The sequence below is a fragment of the Pseudophryne corroboree genome, chromosome 1 (assembly GCF_028390025.1).
Source record: "Pseudophryne corroboree isolate aPseCor3 chromosome 1, aPseCor3.hap2, whole genome shotgun sequence".
In the NCBI taxonomy this organism is placed as follows: Eukaryota; Metazoa; Chordata; class Amphibia; order Anura; family Myobatrachidae; genus Pseudophryne; species Pseudophryne corroboree.
Genome location: NC_086444.1, coordinates 984,195,728 through 984,201,727, shown reverse-complemented (window position 1 = coordinate 984,201,727; position 6,000 = coordinate 984,195,728). Strand labels below are relative to the sequence as shown.

The window sequence follows — 6,000 nt, the reverse complement described above, 5'->3', positions numbered from 1 at the left end:
ACACTGCTCTGTATTAGGGAGTCCACTGTGAACTGCACCTGGGATAGGAGCCATCTCTGTCCAGTAAGCTAGAAAAAGAGTAGGACCAGCATACAGAAGTTCAGGCACAAAGACCACAACATGCCCAGGTCACAGCGGTAGTAACGTTATAGGAGTTGCAGCAGAGGTCATTCCAGAATTTGCACCCTACGGCCAGCCTGCCGCCTTACCAAAACTTTCCTGCTCGCGGCGCACTTTAATTCAGTTTATAGAAAGGTATGCCTGCACCCAAGAGGTTACTTCTGCCTAACACATGCTGGCTATAAATCAATACTATATTAAATTAAAAGCTTTTTGCCATGCTAGTATTCTTTTAAGGTTACATCAATTATAAGGTCATTTTCTAGAACCACTATGTCCACTGCAACATAAAACGAGATTCATGGTAAGAACTTACCGTTGTTAAATCTTTCTGCGAGGTCCACTGGGCTCCACAAGGATTAACATCGTGGTGTAGAGTAAGATCTTGATCTGAGGCACCAACAGACTCAAAGCTTTGTCTGTTCCCAAGATGCACGGCGCCGCCTCCTCTATAACCCCGCTTCCGTGCACAGGAGCTCAGTTTCGTTAACCAGCCCAATGCAGTAGCAGGTACTAGAGACGACAATCGCTCTTAGCCAATTACAACACACACTCACTACAGGAGAGGGTGTCAGCGGTTATGCCACACCAACCCAAAGAAGCTAAGTGCGTCAGGGTGGGCGCCCTGTGGAGCCCAGTGTACCTCGCAGAAAGAGATTTAACAACGGTAAGTTCTTAACATAAATCTCGTTTTCTGCTGCGGGGTACACTGGGCTCCACAAGCATTAACACCGGGGATGTCCTAAAGTTGTTCCTTATGGGAGGGGACGCACTGTAGCAGGCACAAGAAACTGGCGTCCAAAGGAAGCATTCTGGGAGGCTGAAGTACCAAAGGCATAGAACATTATAAACGTAACGTGTTTCCTGAGGACCACGTAGCCGCCTTGCACAATTGTTCAAGGGTCGCACCACGGTGGGCCGCCCAAGAAGGTCCAACCGACCAAGAAGAACGGGCTTTGATGGTAGCAGGAGCTGGATGACCAGCCTGTACATAAGCATGTGCAATTACCACTCTAATCCATCTGGCCAGGGTCTGCTTGGAAGCAGGCCAGCCACATTTGTGAAAACCAAACAGAACAAAGAGAATCAGATTTGCTAATGGAAGATGTTCTCTTCATATAGATACGGAGAGCCGATACCACATCCAAAGATCGTTCTTTGGAAGACAACTCAGGAGAATTAAAGGTCTGTACCACAATCTCCTGGTTAAGGTGGAAGGAAGACACCACCTTGGGTAAATAACCCAGTCGCGTTTTAAGAACCGCCCGGTCACGATGAAAAATCAAATGGGGGGACTTACAGGATAAGGCACCCAAGTACGAGACCCTTCTAGCTGAAGCAATAGCCAGCAAAAACAGCACCTTAAGGGACAGCCACTTAAGGTCAGCAGAGGCAAGAGGTTCAAACGGAGACTCTTGCAAGGCCTCCAGTACCACAGACACATCCCAAGGGGCCACAGGAGGTGCAAAAGGACGCTGAATCCACAAAACGCCCTGAGTGAATGTATGAACATCCGGAGGGGAGCAATATTTCTCTGAAACCAAACCGACAAGGCAGAAATGTGAACCTTGAGAGAGACCAGACGCAGGCCTAAGTCCAGGCCCTGTTGTAGGAAGGCCAACAGTTTGGCCGTGCTAATCTTGAAAACGTCATGATTGTGAGACGCACAATAAGTAAAGTAAGCATTCCAGACCCTATGGTAAATCCGAGCAGAAGCCAGCTTATGGGCCTTCAACATAGTTTGAACGACCGCCTCAGAAAAACCCTTGGCCCTCAGGACGGAAGCTTCAAGAGCCATGCGGTCAAAGCCAGACAGGCCAAGTCCTGGTAAACACAAGGGCCCTGAACGTGGAGGTCTGGTCGTGGTGGAAGTAGAAGGGGACGATCTAGCGAGTGGGCCTGTAGATTGGAGAACCAGTGCCGCCTGGGCCATGCTGGAGCGATCAGAAGTAGTTTTCCTCCTTCTTGCTTGAACTTCCGTATCACTCTGGGCTGGAGTGAAGCCGGAGGGAACAGGAACGGCAGCCGAAAGTTCCATGGGATTGACAGAGCATCCACGAACGCTGCTTGAGGATCCCTTGTCCTTGCTCCGAAGACCGGAACCTTGTGATTGTGTTGAGACGCCATCAGGTCCACTTCTGGAAGGGCCCACTTGTCCACGAGAAGTTGAAACACCTCTGGATGGAGGCTCCATTCGCCGGCGTGTACGTCCTGACTGAGAAAGTCCACTTCTGAGTTTAGGACCCCCGGAATGAACACTGCGGATATGGCCGGCAGATGGCGTTCTGCCCACTGAAGGATCCATGATACTTCCCTCAATGCCATGCGGCTTCGAGTGCAGCCTTGATGATTGATGTACGCCACCGTGGTGGCGTTGTCCGCTGGTACTTGAACAGGTCTGTTCTGTATTAGATGCTGGGCCATTGTCAACGCATTGAACACTGCCCGCAGATCCAGAATATTCATCAGGAGTAGAGACTCCTCCTTGGTCCACCGACCCTGAAGAGAGAGTGTTGTTCCAACACCGCGCCCCAACGTCTCAGAGTGGCATCCATCGTCAGAAGGACCCAGTTGGATATCCAGATGGGACGGCCACTGCTCAATCGTTGGTCTTGAAGCCACCAGCTCAGTGACAGGCGGACCTCCGGAAACAAGGAGATCATGTGAGATCTGATCCAGTGAGGCAGGCCGTCCCACTTGGTCAGAATTAAACTTCTGCAGAGGGAGAGAATGGAACGGAGCATAGTCCACCATGTCGAAAGCCGACACTATGAGACCTAGCACTTGCATTGCCGAATGTATCGACACTTGCGGACGAGATAGGAAGCATCGAATCCTGTCCTGAAGCTTCAGGACTTTCCCCTGAGACAAGAACAACCGTTGGTTGTGGGTGTCCAATAACGCTCCCAGGTGTACCATGCTCCGAGCAGGAACCAGGGAGGATTTCTTCCAGTTGATCAGACACCCGTGGGCTTTCATGAACTGGACCGTCAGATCTAGATGACACAGGAGAAGATCTGGGAAATTCGCCAGGATCAACTAGTCATCCAAGTACGGTAGGATCCTGACCCCTTGACGGCGGAGTGTAGCTGTCATGACCTCCATTACTTTGGTGAAAACTCGGGGAGCCATTGTCAAACCAGAGGGTAACGACCGAAATTGGTAATGAAGATTGCCCACCGCAAACCTGAGGTACTGCTGATGAGATACTGCAATAGGAATATGCAGGTAGGCATCCTGTATGTCCAGGGAGATCATATAGTCCCCAGGCTCCAAGGCCAGAACAATAGAGCGCAGAGTTTCCATATGAAACTTGGATACCCGCACATGCTTGTTCAAGGACTTCAGATTGAGAATGGGCCATAAGGACCCGTTCGTTTTCGGGACAAGAAACAGCGATGAATAGTACCCCTTGCCTCTCTGAGCCACAGGCACCTGTACTACCACTCCTGTGGACAGGAGGGAATGTATCACCGAATGCAGCGTGTTTGCCTTTGTCGGGTCCAGAGGAACAGCTGTCAGGCAAAATCGATGACAATTCTTGAAGGGTACGGCGTAACCTTGAGTGACTACTTCCCTTACCCAGGCATCGGAAGTGGCCTTCAACCATTCCTGGGCAAAATCTAGAAGTTGGCACCCCGTCCTGGGAATACCCAGAGGAAGGCCCGCCCCGTCAAGCGGCAGGCTCGTCAGTTTTGGAAGCAGGCTGACGGGCAGCCCAGGCTCGCTTCAGTCTGGAAGCACGAGCTTGCTTTGGGTACGCCTGACCTTTTGCTTTACCTGGAGGACGAAAGGGCCGAGGGAAAGTACTTTTAGACTTCTGCGTGGAAGGAGCCGTACTAGGTAGGCAAGCTGTTTTAGCAGTAGCTAGATCAGCTACAATCTTATTGAGGTCTTCTCCAAAGAGAATGTCTCCCTTGAAAGGAAGCACATCCAGGGTTTTCTTGGAATCCATATCCACTGACCATGATCTCAACCAAAGGATACGTCTGGCCAAGACGGACGTAGTAGCAGCCTTGGCCGCCAGCACACCAGCATCGGAGGCTGCCTCCTTAAGGTATAGAGAAGCCGTGGTAATATATGAGAGACCCTGTCGAGCATGCTCAGAAGCATTAGAAGGCAGCTCAGCCTCTAGCTCCTGAGCCCACGCCTCAACAGCTTCAGCAGCCCATGTTGCTGCAATGGTTGGCCTATGCACAGCCCCCGTTAGGGTGTAAATCGCTTTTAAACAACCCTCCACAAGTCTATCCGTCGGTTCCTTCAGAGAGGTGACGGTAGTTACTGGTAGAGCAAAGGAAACTACCATGCTTGCCACATGAAAATCTACAGGCGGAGGAGTTTCCCAAGTTTTACATAGCTCCGCAGAGAGAGGGTAGCGAGCCAACAGCCTTTTATTTGGTGTGAATTTTGTCTCCGGATTTTCCCAGGATTCCTGACGAATGTCAGCCAGGTGTTGAGAATGAGGTAAAACTTGTTTAACCACCTTCTTGCGTTTAAATCTGTCTGGCTTTTTAGAGACAGGCTCAGGATCAGACACCTGAAGAATGAGCTTAATTGACTCAATCAAATCAGGGACATCCACCATTGACTTCCCGTCCCCATCAGAAGCATCTGAGTCAGTGTCTGTGGGATCAGTATATGCACAATCTTCCTCAGAGGACGTGTCTGGGATAGGAGTGGATTGTGAGGAGATAATGGACCGTTTAGAAGATGACTTAGTCTTAAGTGGGCAAGAGTGAGATTTAGATTTAGTCAGTGACCTGTTCAAGTGCTATAACCGAGTTGAGATTTGATCTGCCCATGGCGGATTAACTGCAGGGACCATAAATTGCTGCAGTGGCACAGGTGGTCCCACAGGGGGCGCCAGTTTAGTTACAAGCGTGTTTAACAGCGTGGAAAAGGTAGTCCAAGGTGGGTAATTTGTTGCCCCGGGTTCTACAGACCCACTGGGGGGGGTAAGGTATCCCCTGAACCTGAACTCTCTGCTGCCATATTAGCCTCCAAAATGTCTGTGGCATCACCTCCACGCAATGTGGGAGAAGCCCCAGCTCCGTTGTCTCGTGTAGCGGACATAACAAAAAGCACAATATCGGACAACCTGGTACAATACTTAGCAGCTATATACCTAGCAAGAACATCCCAGTGAAGTATGACTGTGTCAGCACAAACTGGGAATTCAAGAGATATATGGTGACTATAAATCACAAGGAAAAATACACAGCAAGCATAACTTGTGAAAAACCTATATTATACAGAAAACCTGATACACTTAGCCCCCTCAGGTTATGGAATATAGGAGCAGCACACTGAGTGAAATACCCGATATGGCAGCCACGCAGCAGCTGCATGCACACACACACATAGTCACAAGCGTACCATGCAGAAATTATGCACCATAAAACTGCACTGGACTAGCAATACAAAGTAATACTCAGCATGGCTATATGTGTCAACAATCGATATAACAAAGCACAGTAGATACTGGATGTATATCACAGGGTGTTTGCACCACACAGCCCTGAATGTATGTACTTTTTCTTAACTAACACTGTCCCAGTGACAGGTAGAATACTTTAGTGTCAAGTAAAATACACAGCGCTGGCGATCAGGCGGCTTTACAGAGGAGGATTTGCCCCAGCAATCCCAGGAACAGCTCAGCTCCGTATTGATGGCTGCTGACAGGGAGCGAGGGAGAAATATGCAGCTCCAGGGTGGGAACATTCACAGAAATAGCGCCCTGGGGCTGCGGGAGGGGCTACAGGTTAGGCCTTCTCCCCCTGCTGGCTTCCCCACCGGGCGCTGCGGACTATAAAAAAAACGGGATTTTATGAGAGCAAAAACCAACACCTGTGCCCAGTGTCCCGGCAGCTAGTGGAGCAG

General features: G+C 50.0%; 1 protein-coding gene across 2 annotated transcripts in view; it reads right to left on the bottom strand.

Moving 5' to 3' along the window:
• LRBA (LPS responsive beige-like anchor protein) overlaps positions 1–6,000 on the bottom strand; it is a 1,108,277-nt gene that overhangs the window by 920,473 nt on the left and 181,804 nt on the right. The window lies entirely within an intron of this gene.